Below are 21300 nucleotides of genomic sequence, written 5' to 3' on the forward strand. Positions count from 1 at the left end.
GCTAACAATATGCATGAGTGCATTCTGGGTACCTTTCAATCATTGGCTTTTTTCGACCAGCCTCCTTCCGCCATTGGGTTGGGATGTTGTCAGTCACGTCTTTTCTGCGACCACTACAGTCAGTAGCTGTCTCCCACCTTCTCTTATTGGCTATCTGGGTGTATCCTTCCACCTCTACGCTAGTGCTTGTATGGTCTGTATGTGGGACTACATTACGACTTTACTCCTCGCTGTTTCCTGCTTGCTCTTTGCATGTGGCTCGCTTTCATGAATACATGTTGTATGTTTTAGTGCACGAATCCCATACCTATTTGCTTTGCTAGAGTTTTTTGTCAGAGGGACTTTCAGCCTCGCTAGTTTTCAGCTTGCACCACTAACTATGCTGGGCCGTGTAGTTTCAATTTTCCCTTTATAATTGATCCCACAGAGCCCAAGATCCTGTGGGGTTGACTAAAAACCAGGACGGGTGGCTTTGCTCTAGTTAGCAGCAATGAGGACTGGCTGGCTGCCACTGACATGAGTTGGAACCGATTGAACGTGTGACCCTGCTTGCATTTTGATTCTGTGGAATACAAAGCTTTATGCTATTGCGAATTTTAGTAGACCTAGAAATGGTGTGGGAAGAGTACTCAAGTAACCACAGCACAGGTCTGAGGATGGACAGCCAGTTCTGGCTTTTTGCTTACATTACATTGCATTCTGGTACAAATAGTCTTATTTTTGCAAATAGATGTGAGCAAAAATGCCAGGTCGGATGGGCAGGAAGTAGACGGAGGGCTGGGATCATAGAAAGCTGATGAAACACCTATACCCATTGGGAACTTTGAATTTTACCTGCAAGTTGCAGTGAAAGTTGTTTGCAAACTTTGAAACTCCTCTTAACCTTGGATTTGTGTGGTATACGTTGTAATTTAAAGGGGTGGTCCAATAATACAGATGGGCCTCTCTGGTTTAGGCACAACCCACAAACGTCCTTTGCGTTCTAGTTAAGGGTAGGTTTGGACGGATAATTAAGCACTGAATGTATCGGTGGTGAATTTGCGTTCCAAAACTGGTTTCACATATTTTAACAGTCTGGGTGTTGGTGGTAATATATGTTACAGTCTTAATGAGCATGATTGACTGGTGGTAGTTGACCCACTTATAAGGATTTATAGCCTACTGCTGATTTGCACGGGTGCTTGCAAATGTTTGACTCATTCATAATTGCCTACTTGCCTAGGTTTATGTGTGACGACTTCATCCCTACCTGGCCTTTTGGTCAGCAACACTCTGCATTATGGGAAATGTAGTTTTGCTATAAGTGGGGCCTAATGTTTGTGATCTGGAAGCTGCTTTTTCAAAACCCCTGGACTGGCTGATTGTGCCTTACATCAAATGTAAGAATCCAGAGCTCTCAGGTTTGCCAGTTTGATGTGTGAGTAGCTTATCCAGTCCACGTTTTGGTCTTTGCCCTCTGGAATTTGCAGTGCCGATGAGTCCATTACAAAATCGAAACTACAAAACCCAGAATGCACAGAAAAGCAGGAGAAGCTACCTGGGACCAGGGAAATTCAATAACTCTGCAATAAGTGTGCATGTATGAGTGTATGTGACTTTTGTTAGTGATGGAGGTATCTTGGAAACTATTGTGCCGCAGCATTCAGAGTTATTATTCATGGTTCAGGGAATGTAAGCTAAAAGTGAGTCATTAAGAGTGGAATTCTCAGGGTGTCCTGTTAACTAACAATCCTTTCATTGCTAGGGTTTTGCAAGGGTTTTATGACTTTTCCTATAATAGGAAAAGGCTAACCAACAAGGCCCCTTTCGTAACGGTGAAGGTGAATTGTCCAGAACTGAGACGATAAGTCTTGTGACATGGGGTGTGTGAATGCTATTGCAAAAACTTGACATATATATCAATGCTGATAAATATTTTTTCAGACATGTCTTTAGTTATCCTCAGACCTACAGCACTGGAAGTACTGTACTGCCTTGTACTACATATTATTTTCTTTCTCCCACAAAGAGTCTTTTCCATGATTCTGGCCTGTCTGCAAATGTAGAAATCCCCTTTCGCCTCTTGAGGAGATGAACACTGCAGAGATTCTTAGAAGACTTTAGAGTCTAAAAACGTGAATAAAGTACCTCACTCTCAAGGCTCTGAGCAGAACCACCCCACACATGCTAAAGTTCATTTAACAGGATTTTAAAAACTGCAGATGGAGTCTAGGCTACCAATACAAAGGGGGACCCCAATAACGAGTTAAAGAACCGGTAAATGCGGGGTAAGAGGCAAAATACTTCAAAAAGTGAACAGAGCCGGTTCAATAGGAATGTAATAGGGCCTAATAAATAGGTACTTGATAGGAAACACGACAGAACTGGAACAGAATTAGACAAATAAAAATCAAATCATAAGAGATTATAGGTATAAAGATAAACCTTTAATGTTTATTTAGCTTTTTTTATAGAAAAATTCATTTTCAATTTATATAAATATATCTCATCAAGAACAAACATATATGAGTTTAATACAAACAATCATATTTCGCCAATACATTAATCAAAAGCATTGTGAATACCCCACTCATAATTTCAACTCAACCATACATACATTCAATCATAACCACATTCATAACATCAAATCGCATTATGGGTGACATCAAATTATCCTTGGGTGTTCGAATGGATGAATTGATTGTATCTCATCCAGAGGAAGCCAGATGGTACTCAGAAAAAGGGAAGGTCATCGAATCAAGCGCCTACGCGCGTTTCGGTATAGGACCCACAGGGGGGCCCCACCTTCATCAGGGCGTAGACCAGGGATAATGGGGGGCAGACACACGATCTAAAAATTTAAACAAATATCAGACCATATGAAAATATGACTTAAACAAATACAATAATGTGTTCACAAAGTTACAAATAAAGCAACAAATTAGGTGTCTTTTAAGTCCAAAACGTTTCCAGTTATATCACAGATAGCTTGCAAATAAACAGCTTAATGTATATGGCCCTTACGGGTCCAACAGTAGCATAAAACGAACAAATCACCACTAATACATGGATGTGACATAGGAAGGAAACAGTGAATCAAACCAACTGAATAGAAAGAATAACAATAAAAATAAAAATAAATCTGCACAGAAAGGAGAATAAGGTAACTAAAAAGTTGTCAAAGTTCAAGTAGAACAAAAGATAGTTTGGAAAAGGAGACCCCAATCCAGTGAGTAGATGGAAACCTACAAAGGATGTGGAACCTATAAGATAAAGACAAGAAATAACCAGAATAGTACATACTAAAACAAACGTCTTTGGAGGGCCGTAGATATTTAACCTCCAGAACAATGTGACAACACGGTTCAGTGTTCCGTAGGAGCGTCGGGTGAGGCTCACTATTAACAAGGGTTTTCTTTCCAATTGTGGGGAGCCGACCTGAAGTAAGCACTAAAGTCAAGTGCGCCTGAAATCTAAAAAAGGCAATAAATGTGCAATATGTAAAGAGTAACTAACAATTAGCCCATGTCTCTCTAGACCGGCTCTTCAAACAGGATACTAGTTGGGGAAAAGGAAACAAATCAGTGTATGTTTAATAAACAACCTACTTGAGTTCAAAAATGGATCCTTGATAGGCGCGAGCCAGGAATGCTTCGATAGAGATCTTTATAAAATTGAGCGCATCAGACTGCAGGGTTTAGTAATGGTAAATAAATAACCCATAGCCCGTGTCCGGAAAATTGCTGGCAGGCATCGATAAAGTTTCTACAAAACAAAAGAAGCGCAATAAATGAGTGCGGTTTCTGAAGCTAACTAAGAGCAGTCTTATACAATCAATTTCCCAAGCCCGTAGTTAAGTACCGGTATAAAGGTGACACGGATAAGGTAATTACAGACTCCTATCAAGGCTTAAGCGTGTGGGGCGCCGTGATCAGACCGTCCCTCACGCCGATAATACATAAACGGGAGCAACAGAAGTTATGGAGGCACTGGTAGGTTTACGTAGGTGAGCGTAGACATGTTGACCGCTGCCGTACAACTACAGGTAGCTAGGAAAGTGAACGAGGACAATCCCCAAGGATGCGAGCTCAGTAGACGAACACAATCGCATATCGGCTAACAAAGACACTCGCATTAGACACTTACTGGCTCAGAGCAGTTCGAATCCCACACACGTTGATGTCAAAGGTACGAGGAAGGAACGGCGTCTCAGTCTCCTTCACAGTGGATTTGGAGAAAAGCCCGCTCTTGTCAAATACCTATCATTAATGATCCACCAACCAATGAAATCAAGGGTGGGAGGGAGTAGACTAAACATAGAAAGAAGATTTAGAGGAGTAAAGACCATCACATAGTTAGGTATAATCGCGCCATCTTTGAGTCATTCATACGGGATAGACAGAGCTAGTCCGTGCAGGTCTAAAGGTGTACCCGTGGCGGCCACACGATAATAGAAGGTGCAGCGCAAATAAAAAATGAAAAAACAGGAGAAGATATCCAGATTTTATCCTCGTAACCGGAATGTTGAAAACATCATCCAAAGAGGTGCAAAAGCATCACAAGGCTATCCAAATTCAAGAAATATCGAAATGAAAGAAAATTAACCATCGGGACGATAGATGCTAGTCGCCCCCACAAAGATGAAAACGGAGATAAGCTAGAAAATAAAAATAAAAATAATGATAAAACATTAAGTAAGACTTAGAAAGGCAGATACAGAACAGGGCAAATTAAAACTGAGATTGTACACAAGAAAATGAACGAACCCCATCCAAACTCCCAAATGGAGAATAGGTTCCTGTACAATCAAAAGTGGCAGAAGAGGTCCAAACGCACTCAGAGCAATTATATGATGGCATTTTCCCATAGAATAATTTCATTGAGGCCATGCTGAACAGAGTCCAGATAAAAAATCCAGAATGTCTCCCTTTTCTTCCTGATAGAGGTGGGATTTCTTCCAGGGGGGGAGTGTATTTTTTCCAAGATAGTCCATTTCAAGTCAGAGTCCTTGTGATTCATGTTTAGCCAGTGATTTACTAGAGGGGCAGATGTTTTATTAGTGCGAATATTGGACCTGTGTTCGCAAATCCGCAATCTAATTTCCCGACTCGTTTCACCGATGTAAGGAAGATCACAAGGGCACATGATGATGTACACCACATTGGAAGACCTGCAGTTGGTCATTCCGTGAAGGGTAATCGTCCGATTATTTGCCAGAATAGTGTTGCCAACCATAGCATGGGAACATGCTTGGCAAGTGCCACAACGATGGTTGCCCTCCACTGGTTTCAGTCCAACAATGGCTGTTTGAATAGGAACTGCATTTCCCGTGATTTTACCTCTAATCAAGCAGTTTTTTAGATTCTTATTTCGCTTGAACGCAAAAAGCGGTTTAGGAATGCTGCTCCCATCATTACCGACATTTAACAGGTACCAAAGGGAATTGATAGTCTGTCTGACCCTATGGTTGATGTTGGAATACCTAACTATGTGCTGGTCTTTACTCCTCTAAATCTTCTTTCTATGTTTAGTCTACTCCCTCCCACCCTTGATTTCATTGGTTGGTGGATCATTAATGATAGGTATTTGACAAGAGCGGGCTTTTCTCCAAATCCACTGTGAAGGAGACTGAGACGCCGTTCCTTCCTCGTACCTTTGACATCAACGTGTGTGGGATTCGAACTGCTCTGAGCCAGTAAGTGTCTAATGCGAGTGACTTTGTTAGCCGATATGCGATTGTGTTCGTCTACTGAGCTCGCATCCTTGGGGATTGTCCTCGTTCACTTTCCTAGCTACCTGTAGTTGTACGGCAGCGGTCAACATGTCTACGCTCACTTACGTAAACCTACCAGTGCCTCCATAACTTCTGTTGCTCCCGTTTATGTATTATCGGCGTGAGGGACGGTCTGATCACGGCGCCCCACACGCTTAAGCCTTGATAGGAGTCTGTAATTACCTTATCCGTGTCACCTTTATACCGGTACTTAACTACGGGCTTGGGATATTGATTGTATAAGACTGCTCTTAGTTAGCTTCAGAAACCGCACTCATTTATTGCGCTTCTTTTGTTTTGTAGAAACTTTATCGATGCCTGCCAGCAATTTTCCGGACACGGGCTATGGGTTATTTATTTACCATTACTAAACCCTGCAGTCTGATGCGCTCAATTTTATAAAGATCTCTATCGAAGCATTCCTGGCTCGCGCCTATCAAGGATCCATTTTTGAACTCAAGTAGGTTGTTTATTAAACATACACTGATTTGTTTCCTTTTCCCCAACTAGTATCCTGTTTGAAGAGCCGGTCTAGAGAGACATGGGCTAATTGTTAGTTACTCTTTACATATTGCACATTTATTGCCTTTTTTAGATTTCGGGCGCACTTGACTTTAGTGCTTACTTCAGGTCGGCTCCCCACAATTGGAAAGAAAACCCTTGTTAATAGTGAGCCTCACCCGACGCTCCTACGGAACACTGAACCGTGTTGTCACATTGGTCTGGAGGTTAAATATCTACGGCCCTCCAAAGACGTTTGTTTTAGTATGTACTATTCTGGTTATTTCTTGTCTTTATCTTATAGGTTCCACATCCTTTGTAGGTTTCCATCTACTCACTGGATTGGGGTCTCCTTTTCTAAACTATCTTTTGTTCTACTTGAACTTTGACAACTTTTTAGTTACCTTATTCTCCTTTCTGTGCAGATTTATTTTTATTTTGATTGTTATTCTTTCTATTCAGTTGGTTTGATTCACTGTTTCCTTCCTATGTCACACCCATGTATTAGTGGTGATTTGTTCGTTTTATGCTACTGTTGGACCCGTAAGGGCCATATACATTAAGCTGTTTATTTGCAAGCTATCTGTGATATAACTGGAAACGTTTTGGACTTAAAAGACACCTAATTTGTTGCTTTATTTGTAACTTTGTGAACACATTATTGTATTTGTTTAAGTCATATTTTCATATGGTCTGATATTTGTTTAAATTTTTAGATCGTGTGTCTGCCCCCCATTATCCCTGGTCTACGCCCTGATGAAGGTGGGGCCCCCCTGTGGGTCCTATACCGAAACGCGCGTTGGCGCTTGATTCGATGACCTTCCCTTTTTCTGAGTACCATCTGGTTTCCTCTGGATGAGATACAATCAAATATCCATTCGAACACCCAAGGATAATTTGATGTCACCCATAATGCGATTTGATGTTATGAATGTGGTTATGATTGAATGTATGTATGGTTGAGTTGAAATTATGAGTGGGGTATTCACAATGCTTTTGATTAATGTATTGGCGAAATATGATTGTTTGTATTAAACTCATATATGTTTGTTCTTGATGAGATATATTTATATAAATTGAAAATGAATTTTTCTATAAAAAAAGCTAAATAAACATTAAAGGTTTATCTTTATACCTATAATCTCTTATGATTTGATTTTTATTTGTCTAATTCTGTTCCAGTTCTGTCGTGTTTCCTATCAAGTACCTATTTATTAGGCCCTATTACATTCCTATTGAACCGGCTCTGTTCACTTTTTGATGGAGTCTAGGCTGCCATAAATGGAGTCACTGGATTGCAACATGGAGCCAATACGCGACTAATGGCCCATCAGGTCTGCCAGCGATTCTGGTTGCAACAAGCACATGAGAAACCTGAGGAGGGCAAGAAAACCAAGCAGTAGCTCTTTGCTCATTTTCATGCTCTTTGCTCATTTTCATTGGCCTGGTGTGGGCGTATTATTCAATGCATTTTTTTTGTGCCACCACTTGAGAGTAGAAAAAGGCTGCACTGGTACAACAACTGTCAGTAGTACAGCCATTGTTCGAGAGGCTAGAGATTTACATGTTCTTAATTACTTTGGAAAACAATCAAATATACACAAATACAACACTGAAAATGGCAAGAAATTTCAGAAACAATACCTTTCGGAAATGTAGGTGAACGAGTAACTATATATTGACATGTATGAATGAAACTAAAAGAGTAAACAAAATTGAACTACTACTATCTGGAGACATGACATATATAGAATAAGATAGGTCACAATGCAATAAAGTCATCATAGAATTAAACATGAGCCAAGGACTTTTAGAAACTGAAGTATCAAGAGGATTAAAAAATGCATGTTTTGGCAAATTTTTAGGGAGCTTGCAGATAGAAACACTATCACCATATCTACTACAAATGATCCAAGCCCATTATGTCTGGACAGTTGTGGAACCAAGTCCCGTGAACATGTTTTAGGTTGATGGTTTTAGTGTGAAAACCAATATTTAAAGAACTTTTTGTGCAGAAATTATGAAGGTCGACATCAGGAGTATCTTAATGAAGATTTTTATATCAATCCAGATCCATATAGAAAGAAAAGACACGTGTTTCATCACAAAGTGGTACAATTGTGACTCTTCAGGGCCTTAGTAAAAATAATCTGTGGAGTGAGAGTCGCAGTACCGGTGATAATTCCAACCCGGTAAGGACATGAGTTCATCGACTGAAAGGACAGGCGGGAAGGGTAAAGGTCGTCCTTCCCCGGTGTCTCAGTAGTAAACTGAAAACACGAGTGAACGGACGTGTAAGTCTGTGTAATGGGGTGATCTAAGCTCCCTGGTTTTAGCGGATGGTAGTCACGTCTCGATTTCCTGGGTAGTGGAAAAAAAATCTTCATTAAGATACTCCTGATGTCGACCTTCATAATTTCTGCACGAAAGGTTCTTTAAATATTGTTTTTCACACTAAAACCATCAACCTAAAATGTGTGCACAGGACTTGGATCTATATCTACAGTGTGGGTCCTGACCTACACACTCGCAGGGGTTGTTTTGTTTGGGTTTGTTTCCCCTGACATGGCAGCACCGTATTCATTTTTTCACATCTTAAACTCCTTTGCGTACTTGCTTGAGTGCCATTTCTTCCTGTCCTTAATCTAAACCCTCCACCGAACCAGTAGATAACAGTTTTGCTTCCTTGCATTTAGATGTGATTGACTTGACAGCAGACGAGTTAAGAAATACAATTTTTTTTTGTCTTAAATAGACAAAGAACTAGAAAGTGCAAATGACTTGGAAGTAATAATGTTGCATGAAAGCGTGTTAGAAATATTAATGATTTTACCAATTAGGTCCCACTCATTAGACCCAAATTTAAAATATAATAGGATAATCAATTAATAGGTGTTTCAAAGGGCCAACATTGACTTTACAATGCCAACATAGAGAGTTGTATAGTAGCTTAGCTTTAAATAGTTTGTATGGGGACCAGAGACAGCTGTATAGCCAAAAATATTTCATTGATAAAGAGAGAGAGGTAGACAGAAATATGACTTGAATTTGTTGCCAATAATCTATTCAGAAACATGAAGAACATTCAGGAGTCCAAACATTTCTTATTAACCTATAACTTAGATACAACTGTGGTTGAAAGCTTCTTCTATACTTTAGGTGCAATATGTCAACTTCTAATACATCAATTTAAACAATGTTCTAATTCTGAAATCTTGGCTACAGGAATAGAGTTAAGATACACACTAAGAATAGCATTTCATAGTATTTCATATCTATTATACTTAAATGGTAGGAACAAAAATATTTCTGCTTCTAGAAAGGCTAGAAATGTACTGCCTTGACATAAATCACAAGCACATAGTAATTTCCAGGGTCCTTCCAGGATTTCCAAAATGTAAGATTATTATTTAGTTTGATTACAGAATTATGCCACATAGATGTTCATTGAAATATTTAGTACCTGGGTGGAAAAAGTGCATAAAAACCTAAAAAAACAACTTTAGTAGGTTGATTAACTGAAGAGCTCTTGACCAGTTTGTCCTTACTAACTGGGAAGACATCTCTGATACATTCTTGTCTACGGGTTGTACTGCCAGTCCTTCTTTCTCAGCCACTACATCTACAGGCCCATTGCCTAACTCTTTAAATCCCACCCAACTCCATATTGTTTGTGCACTGATGTATTTTTATTGCAGAGTCTCTCCCTCTTTTTGCTAGTCTCAAAAACCTTTCTCATGACAATAGCTGGGATAGAGTACTTAGGGGTCTATTAGTATGTCGGGTGGATCGCTACAGCCCGCAAGGCGGTGGCGATCCGCCCAACATAATCCCCTGCCTGCCTCCCATTTCCCCCCACCATATTATGATGGCGGGGGTACCGCGGCAGACAGGAAGACTGTCTGCCGCTTTTCCGCCCGGTCGATGAGTCGACCGGGCAGAAAAGGTTTGCATATGGTGGCGGGGTCTGCTAGATACCGCCATCCATATTGCTATGGTAGCGGGAAGCAGCCTTTCCGTGGCGGCAAAGGCATGCGGTCCTCTCAGTTGGGGGCCTGTTGCGGGCCCCCAGGGTGTTGGGGGGTGCACATGGGAGGTACCTATGGTACGCCCCGGCATTTGCATGCACAAGGTGGCAGGCACCATGGCGGTGGCATCCTAATTGCCGGTGCGGGACTGCCACACCACTGGCGGCCAGTCCCAGCACCGCTAGGGTGACGAGCGGACGAAAGTCCGTCTGCCATCCTAATAGGCCTCTTAGTATCTGTAATAAATAATAAAGTGGCAACAGCATAAGCAAATGTTTTAATACCTATCTCCCCTAAAATTATGCCTTTGTTATCTCATGATTTTGTAAAAAGTTTAATTTACAGTTTTGCAAAAACAGGTACAATGTCAGGTAATAAGCATAAGAAATTACACTGAAGTTCCATGGCAGAGCATATACCACATGATTCCAATCAGTATAGTCTACATTTTTAAATTGACATAGGACTGTTCAGTGAGTCTAAATTTTGCGCCGCATCTTCTTCTAATCAGAAATCTGATGAATTTTTAATTAGCCAGAAAAGAAGTTCAATTTCCAAAAGAAAAAGAAGGGAGAGTGAACATCTCTGCCTAGTACCTTTCCATAAGTTTAAAGAAATCAGAAGTGACCCCATTAACAAGAAGTTTGGGCAAAGGTTGGATATGAAGAGTCTTAAACATATTAATCGCATTGGGGCCAAAATGACAAAAGTTTTACTAAATTGAATTTGTCAAATGTTCTCTGAGCATCAAGTGCAAATAAACCAGAAGGAGAAAGTGAAGTTGGTGTAGACGACAAAACATTGGTACACGAGTCCTGCATTAGGTGAAGAAAGTCTACTTTTCAGAAAACCAGCTTGATTAGGGTGGATGATATAGGTTAAGTTTGTGATAAATTATTTACCAAAATGTTTGTATAGATTGTACAATTTTTAGTTATTAGTGATATACTCCTATAATTGGGTACAATCGTTGGATACATATCTGCTTTGGGGAATACAATTTTAAGGTTTCAGTAAATGATCCAGTAACTAAATATCTGTGGGCAACCTCAGTAAATAATGGTAGAAGATTGGAGACAATTGAGGCCTGGTAATTTTACTGAATTATGGGATGAGATAGCAGTATATATTTTGTCTGGTTTTATAGGAGTATCTAATAACTCTTTGGCACTTTGAGAAGGAGCAAACATGTTAAAGGAGGTTAGGAAATGATAAATAACCTTAAAATTAATGTCTTCTAATTTATGATATAGATTAGTGTAAAATGTATTCATTTTATCTTTTGTAGAAAGTAATAATTTCCAATTTGAAAATGGCACGTTGTTTATTTCTATCTTTTTAATACACGTATAGTGACTTAATTAGTAAGAAATTATCCAGCTCTGTTAGCATAATATAAAGTCCAGTTTTGTAGTCTGACACCTGAAAATCAACTCTGTTGTTAAGAATAGTCTTATATTCCAATCTACGTTTTTGTCCTTCGAATTAGTACCTAATGTTGTTGAAAGTAATATAAATTCATTTATACTTCGGAATTTGTTTAGCCATTTAAATAATTTTACAACTAAATAATAGAGATTTTATGTTTGTTCAAGGGCGTCCCATCACATTACATTAGAAGTTGCTTACTCAGTGTTAACGACAAAATATTGTTGGATGGCATTTAACAATGCTTGTTTATTCTTTTCATGAAGAATAATTTCAATGTTCATTCTCCGTCTATGATGGTAGATATAAAAATCATGGAATTTAAGCGTTAAAGAGATTAGGCGATGGTTAGATATATCAGTTCAATTTATGGAGTTGTACTCAAATGAAATAAACTTTTAAAAAACAATAAATAGTCAAATCATGACTGTGAGGGATGTGAATTTGAGAAACAGTTAAAATCTTTGTGGGTTGGAAAGTTAAGCCGTCAATGATCATCAAGTTTCTGTTTTAAAAAAAGTCTTTGGTTAAAGGTGAAACCCTAAAACTCTTGCATCCGACTCCTATTTTCGCTTCTCAAAGGGAGCTATTGCGACTGATTTGATCTTCTACACGAGACTCCCTGCCAAAAGGTGGAATGTACTTTACTCCCTCAAAGCAGTTAATGCCACACAAAACAGCCCCTATAGTCTTAAACTCACAATATCTCTTTCCCCCTTAATCAAAGGGAAAGCTACAGTCTCAGTTTTCAGAAATGGCAACATCCTTATACAAGACAATGACCTACAAGGTTTGACTCAATTTTTAGCAACCTGAAACGACAAGTTGCATCCCATCAGAACCTCCTAGTTACCTGCCTCATACTCCTACCCCTCACCATTACCTTACATCAACTAACACCGCCCACAGAACTTCACCTGACGGCAGTCATAGCTTAGTAGTCTACACAGCTTCACAGAGACTCCCAATTAGATCCTTCTACAAATAGCCCTGCAGTCGGCACAGCTCCATTGAGAATCCAATGAGATCCTTCTACATACAGACCTGTAAACCTGAGGTGCAACTACTCAACTACAGGTCAGTGCCCAAGAAACACCCCCAAACAAAGAGCAGTAACCCTGTTTATGTACACACAACCTATCAAAAAGCCTAATCAAATCAACATTTGAACATTGTGACTAACAGGGAGACCAGGATCTCAGACACACCCACAACTATAGAGAAGGAAAACCCACTCTCACACATAGAGAAACCAAAAAATACAACCAGGAGACCCACAACCAGGGACATCCATGTAACAACACTACAACACCAACCACCATATAGGTTAAACTTGAATCGAACGAACAGTCTCCATACTACACTTTTACCCCATCTCAGGGGTTTCTCGCAAAACAACCTCAAGCAGAGCCCGAGTGATCTATTTCAAAGAGATAACCCCCAAATGGTCGCAGATGAATGGCCTCAGACAGTCACACTCAATATAGCCACGACAAAAACCTCCACTGACAACAACTACACACTGCTAGGTTGTAGTCAGGATCCCCCATTCCAAACTCCAAATCTCTCTATCTTCCCCTTTGGGAGTTACACTTGCAAGACAGCTCAAATGAAAACCTATGGGAGAGTTAGTCCTTGCAATAATGAAAAACTAAATTGTCAGTATTTCACTATCAGGACATGTAAAACACACCAGCACATGTCCTACCTTCTAAATACACTGCACCCTGCCCCTGGTCCTACCTCAGTGGTGCCTTGCATGTAGTAAAAGGGATGGTGTGGGCCTGGCAACTGGGTGTTTTTGCCAGGTCGACGTGGCAGCTTAAAATTGCACTCACAGACATTGCAGTGACAGGTCTGAGACATGTTTTAGGGCTACTCATGTGTGTGGTGCAATTAGGCCCACTAGTAGCATTTGAATTACAGGCCCTGGGCACACACAGTGCACTTTACTAGGTACTCACCAGTAAACCAACTGTGCCAATCATGGACAACCAATCATAATCACAATTTACACAGGGAGCACTTGAACTTTAGCAATGATCAGCAGTAGTAAAGTGCCCTGAGTTCTAAAACCACCAAAAACGAAATGCAGCACACAGTTAAATACAGGAGGTCATGAGCAATAAAGAGAGGGGAAAAACACACCAAAGATGCCAGGTCTAACAATGGTGAATCAGATCAAACTATCATGAGGATGAAGGGCTTTTAGAAGTGCTCCCAGAAGTGCTAATTTCCTTATACCAGAGCCAGCTCAATTAAAAAAAATGAAAACACACAGTCGCAGTTTCACTGGATCTGCTCCAAAAATCTTGAACCCCCTACCACCCTCAACAAGAGCAATTACCTCCTTCACGCTCTTCAAGAATTAAGTTAAAACCCTACTACTAGAGAAACATTTGCCATAAAAGAACTCTTTTGAAACTGTCATTCACCATGTTGCATATTGTATATTCTTGGAATTAATATTTCTTGTTGTATCCTGTGGTGTTGTACCTTGCTCTTCGACTGCCATGTACAGCGTATCATTAGAAATAGGTGATTGACTGTACTGTAACCTCATCAGCTCTCTATGTACAGCGTTCTGATATCTTGGTGCTTTAAAGTTATTTAAAGAGAGTCTATCCAGATCTTATAAAATTAAAATATCCAAATAAAAAAGGAAAATTATCGAGTTGAATAATTTCTACAGTAATTTCCCTCCCAAAAAGTGGAATCATCAACCATAGGTCCAAATAAAAAACTAAGTGAAGCATACATTTATTTAAGTTAATCTTAACATATACATAGCTACCAATATTATCATAATGTTTATCTGGAATTTAGGGGCAGATATTCTTTAAAAATAAAATGGCAGTACCATTTTCTCAATAGACAACAGGAGAGGGCACAAAGTTGTCGATCAAATCATTAACCATAGTGGACAAAAAATTGTGATTAATATGAGTTTCTTGAATAAGGCAGATATCAGCCTTGTGTCTGGTTAAATATATGTTCATTTTTGTCCTTGTAACTGGTTGTCTACTCCCTTTAGCGTTTAAGGATATTATTTTAAGATTATATACACAAGAATATACACAGTGGTCATAACTCGCAGTAGAAATGTAAGGAAAGGAAAGGAGTAATGAAATTACCATATTATGACTATCAACATTCATAGGTATCTAATTTAAAATGGACACCTGAGACAAATAATGTGAAAGACAATGCAAATATAGAAATACATTTGAAATATGTGTGAAGCTCAGGGAAACAAATCAGGAAAGATAAATCAACACTCCATCTCTATAGTGTTAGCAAATAGAACAGTGAAGCAGAGGTATGATCATATTTGTATTCTTTTCCATTGTCTTCAGCAATCCGATCTTCCATAGGAAGACGTAGGGTGATGGTCGAGTAAATCGATCAAATCTGGTGGTGAGCTAAAGGATTAGGAAATACTACGTTTTCAGATTCTCAATGTAGATGGATCGAAGGGGCTACATTTATAACAATTGTCTTTAAGCTTACGGTGAAGAGCAACAACTTCTTTACATACAGCTTCAGTTTCCTTAGCAAAGTTTTGGTGAATTTAGGTTTTAGGACTAGCTACTGTTAAAAATGGAATGTCTCCTAGACAGTTTTCTGAATCATAACCAAGTAATGGTGACACAATACTTTGAAAATAACTTGTCACGGTTTAGATAGAGTTGCTTTATTGTGAGATGGTATGCCATGCCTTTTATCAATTAATTTCAAATTTCTCCAGGAAAATTATTTTCAGCACTTTAGGCAGTAAGTGTTTCAAATAGGATCTGCAGTTTTGACATTCAACATGTTCTGTCAAGTTAAAAATGCATAGATTGTATGATCTGTTCCTACTTTCCAAATCGCTCAGCAACTTACTTAGTATTGGAATGTTAGCTACTATAGAATCAATTTTGTCAGTTATCGTTTTATTATCACAGATTTTTTATTTAATTATCGAAGACTTTCATTCAGAAACCATCTCAGTGTCTTTCAATATCTGAACGAATAACATCAGTGTTATTGCAAAAATCTTGAATTTCCTCCAGAATATTACTCAGGAAAGACTATTGTGATTCTGCAATTTTAGCTCATTATGGTGGAGGTGAGGTCTCTTGCTTTCTTTTATTTGCAATGTGTAGCTTCTAAAGATAGCACAGCCATATAAGTCATAAAGCTGTAACTCCCACAAATATAAAAGCAGCTTTTCATAGTAGAAAATGAGATGGTTGAAGCCAGCACAATATCAACAGAAAACCTCATAACAAGTTAATAGTAGTACTTGTAAGTTGTTAAATCAGAGCCTCCTCAAAATTGGTTTAATAGATGAAAGTCAGGAGAGAAAACCCAGGCAATATTGAAAGAGTACTAGAGTGGAATAAATGTTAATGCTTTAAAAGTCAATTGTCCTCTACTAGCAGCAAATTTGAGAACAGAAGAAGAAGCAGCCTGACAAAGGCTGCACGCATCACTCTAATGACGCCGCCTCTCCTTGCAGGAACTTCCGGGATAGACGAGGAGAGTGTTGATCCCAATGCCCGTTCCTGAATTGAAACCTCAGGGCTAGTAAGGCTGATACAAATTACAGCATTACACAGCTCCGGCCTCGAGCGTTGAAATATCCATCATTAGAGGTCAGTCACTGTCTTAGCTGACATTATAGATCATCAGAAACTCTCAGGTATGAACAACCAGTTCTGGTTCATTTACACTCTGAATTCCCCTAGTGAAAGGTTCATGCCAAGGGAAGTACCTTCATGTCGAACTAAATGAAGTGGATAGACTTGTATCAAAGTGGACTAACCTTTAAGTTCCTAACCTCTTAACATGCCTAACCCCATTCCCTTGATGCGCTCTCAACAAAACCCTCAAGATCATAGATGCATCTGAGAAAGTCTTCATGGGGAAGTGGCATATCTCCTATTCAAACTTTGGATTTACTGCAAATGTAAGTGCTCTTTAGACTATTTGAACCCTTGTTTGCAACTTTCATCGATGGCCCCTTTAACCTGATAAAATAGGGTATGAGGGCAAAGGAAGGTCTGGCACACATAGCCAATGGAATATGTGCTGGGGTGAGGAACTATATGGCTCAGCTTATGCATAAGATGAAGACCAACCTTGATGCCTGCTATGAGCTGAAGAAGGGCATATATAACTAGAATGTCACTTTTTCTGCTCAGTAGGATGACCACGGTGTCCCAGTTTTAAAGTGTGTGAATACTCTTGCTCTGGAAGACCAATATAGTATATTATACACCATCTTGAGCTCCACAGTTAGAATGCCTCAGTCCTAGAAGCCATAGACCAGACTGAGGTGGACAATGATCCCCTCTTCAACTTACTGTAAGGAGGATCTTAGGGTGGCTTAGTTAGACTTACAGAGTAACTCTCCCAAAGATACACCCAACCAGCAGTAAAAATGTTGAGCGCTGAGAAAAGCAGTGCGGGAACATTCCTGGGCCTATTCTCAATAATTCTGGAGTGGAAATGTTTGTGCAAGTGCTATATTGATGCTGTGCACAACCTGTTGGGAAGGAAAAATCCTCTCCATGGTAAAAGACATGAACCCTTGCTGTGAGTGCCCAACTGTACTGTTGTCTGGATCCCTAATGCTTACTTTTATTGTCATAGGCAAACACGGATAATGCATGTGTGCCATGACATAGCCCTGTCTCATGGATTGTGGCCTTGTTGGACCAGGAGAGGCACCCGAAGCTCTACCCTCATATTGGTGGAAGGCTACCATCTTCACCAAAACATAAGCAGCACAAGCGGGTGGTAGCAGCATACTGTGAATTGATCGGCAGTAGTGAACAGGTCATTTTTACCCTGTGGCACTGGAGTGAGGCCTACGGGCTCACTCCACTTTTTAAAGTTCTGCTGCTGTGTACTTAGCTCACCCTTGGCCTACATCAGGTAGATGTAGAGTGCTGTGCTGCATCTTTCTGTGCCTAGGATGTTTGTGTGCCTGGGAAGGGTACAGTACAGGGGTAGAGCAGTACTGTGTAGTACATGTAAGATTAATGCATGTACTGAGTATGTCTATGCCTGCGGAGAATACATTACATGAGAGATCTAGAGCTGTGCAGTGCATGTGCAAGGAAATGCATGTACTGGGTGTGTGTGTGCTTCAGATAAAAACAATACATTAAGGGGAAAGTGTTGTGCAGCGTACACATCGTGAGTGTGTGTGCTGACAGTGTGTGTGTTTGCAAATAGCACATCCTGGTACAATACAGTACTGAACAGAGGTCACAGATTGAATGTATGTGCTGAATGTATGTGTGTCTGTAGTTGCACAATGCAAGGAGGTAAAAGTGCTGGATAGCATTTGTGCTGTGAATGTACACTGAGTGCAAGTGCACCTGCAAAAGTAAACTAAATGTTGGAGCCTGGGTTCCATTTTGCGACGCCCAGGTCTACCTGATGAAGGCATGAGGAGCACAGGAATCCCCAAGACAGATTTGTGTATTTCTCTGTTCCCGTGAGTTGGGTGGGACACTGGGGGAAGAGAGGAAGAGATTCGTCCTTTGCATTTCAAAAGGTTGGACTTTGATTCAGTGACCGATCACAAAGAAGGGGCCTGGACACATCTCAGGAATGAGATTGGGCTGATAAAGGAATCATAAAGAGTAGGGCTGGGAGCCCAGATTTAACCTTCTGATGCAATATCACTGTGGCTGACATCCTGGGGTGAACTTTGGTCACTCCCATGAACTGTGTTGTGGGCCTATCAACTTTGGAGTCTTTCCTGCTGTAACAAACAGCCTTTCAAGGGGGAAGAAGAGAAGGAAAAGTATACACTTCAAAAGAAGCAGAACACCAACACATAAGTTCAAAGACTCAGATGCTAAATCACATTTGGTGTCTAGAAATGATAAGAAGAAGGGGCTAGGCCCCAACATTTGTCATCTGCCAAGCAGCCAGATGGGTTGTGTGAGAAGGGAAATCTCTGCAAGGCTTTTATGCTTCTGAACACAACTGGAGGCCAAGGCCTGTGAGTCTCCCTGCTGGGTGAGGGGACATTATCCAGGGAAACCATGACCACCTGCCCTGGAGCACCAGCACCTGCCTGCTTGCCAAGACCAGTGGGCCTCGTGAGGGAGAGGAGAGCATTGGTGGGAGTGAGGTCCATTGAGGAGCCCTACTGAGAGGACTCCATGAGCAAAGTGTGAGGGAACAGTTGGGCACAGATCGGGTCATTGCCCATGTGCAGAACTGATCCTGTGGCCCCCGTATGCCATAAGAGGGCCACCGTGGACTGAGCTGTGCATTGAGCACTGTGCAGGAAGCGCCAAATCCGTACCACCTTGTTGTGGTGACCCCGTATGCCAGAGGGGGCCACAGTTGAAGTTACTGTTGCCGGCACATCCTGAGGATTGAATTTCTTCGATCCCCAGGATCGAGGGAATCTTATCTTCGACCGGGAGACCAAATTCCCCCCTTGTGGTTGGGAAGATTGACTTACTGCAGCTTTGTAGGTTGGGAGCCCCTCTGATCATTGGGAAAAGCTGGCAGCGCCTTTCGAGAGAAAGAGCCTGTGCCCGTCGGGTACTGCTGCATGTGCTGTGAGCAGCCTGACTTCTCCGAACAGGCTCAGGACTTGTGAGTGTCTGCGGTCAGGACACCTGCTGCAACGCTGAATGCTTCTGTACTGCAGGAGTGCATAGGACTTGAATTGGGTCTGTGGTGTCCAAGGGGACTCGCTGCTGATGGTGCTGCGGCACCATAGATACTTTTGACTAATTCCTAGAGAATCAACGGGGAACTCTTGAGTATGGCCTACTGGTGAGTGTTCCCTGGATCTGGCCACCAGTGAATGGGGAATTACCCAAACCATGTTACAAGGGAGAGCGTCGGACAGGGATTTGCCTTACAAACTCTAGTACCCCGACCTCAAGGGAATTGTTTTCTTGTTTTCTTGCTTATGAATGTCAATATTTCTTTGATTGTGTAGTTAAAAATAAAATACTTATTTTTCTTATAATAGCAAATATTTACTGGACATTTATTTATTGACAGTACTGTGTGCATTTTGAGATATGACTCACATTCACTCACGTGTATTTCCACTTCTCCTCCGAGGGAGCCTTTGACTAGTCGTCCACAGCTACAACTGAGAGTCAAGTGCAGAAGGGGTACTTGGCCTAGTTGCTCAGGATCTACATCAGGTCTAAAAAGCCTCAACCAGCGCGGTTGGGCCCAGTAACCCCTGCATGCCCCATGGATGTCTGAAAGCGTTCTGACAAGGTCAGTGGAAGTCCAGGACTGTATCAAAGCTGCCATGTTGCAGTATACTAGACTCGAGATGAATGCAGGCGGTACACTCAAGAGTATCTAAACAAACAGGCAAGAGTTGATCTAGTGAAGATGTGAAGAGGTATCAGGGCCCACTTGGCTCAATTGATTGACTCTGCAAAATTTCTCTTCTTGAAGGACGCAGAAATCTCATCCTCTCTGGCGGCATACTTCATCATCAAGTTGCTACTCCTCACCCAAGACCTGGATGGTGTCGGAAGTGGGCTCATTCTGTTTGGTAGTTATTAGAGTATTGTCTCTTTTTCTGACACCATATATGAAAAAGGTTGCTGGCACTTCATCATTGTAGGTGGGACTGTCGGTTAGAATTGCTGTTAGGAAGGCTAGATACCTCTATATTAGTGTCTCCCTTTAGCATGATTAAAAGCACGAGGGTTGTTTATGAACTTTCATGTTGACATGATTCTTGCCTCTATTTTTGCCCACAATGGTCACAAGCAATTCATCAGGACAGTATCCCTACCAACCTAAGTGCTCACTGACTACCTTGAGCATGAGGTTATTAATTGGTGCTTACCTGTAAACAGAATTCTACTCAGAGCCATACTTAATAGCAGAAGAGTCAGGGCATAGGTCAGTGTATATAGTATTGGTGTGTGTCAGTTCATTGGTCACTAGTACTTGACCTAGCGAGACTGCAACTTGGAAGATTGGAAGACGTCTGTTTGGTTATCTCTCTACAGTCTCCTCAACTGGGTCACATCAGGTGTCAGGTTGTAAGTCGTCCTGTTTGCCTCTACTATGTCTAGACACGCAGTTGGTGACAGACTATATTTGATTTCAGGGAAACTTGTCTTTTTTGCACCCCAATCTCCCATAACAGGTACCCAGCTCTTTTGTTTTTTTCACAGCTGTGTGTATATGTGTGTTCTTATATGCGTCTGTTGTTCAGAATTCCATCAATCATCTGTTCTTCCTGCATTTGTCGCCCTAAGTGAGAAGATATGCCCAGACCTGGGTCCCTTGCTCGCTATGCCACTGGATTTAAGCTGGCCTGACTGATATGGGGTGATACCCTGAAACCGGTCCTAGGATGCTTGTATCTGGTCCAGGTACGACCTGGGCTGGCCGTTCAGGCTGAACTGTTCCCATGGGGAGCAGGGTCAAGACCGATGTGCATATGGCTGGGTCCCAACTGGAATGGCGTGGTGAGCAAAGAAAACAATGGATTTAATCCAGATCTGTGACTGGGGGGTAAACATCGTTTACAACGATGTTTACACACATCGTTTACAACGATGTTTACACGTTGCATGCCATTAC

This window comes from Triturus cristatus, chromosome 2_1 (assembly GCF_964204655.1).
Source record: "Triturus cristatus chromosome 2_1, aTriCri1.1, whole genome shotgun sequence".
Taxonomy (NCBI): domain Eukaryota; kingdom Metazoa; phylum Chordata; class Amphibia; order Caudata; family Salamandridae; genus Triturus; species Triturus cristatus.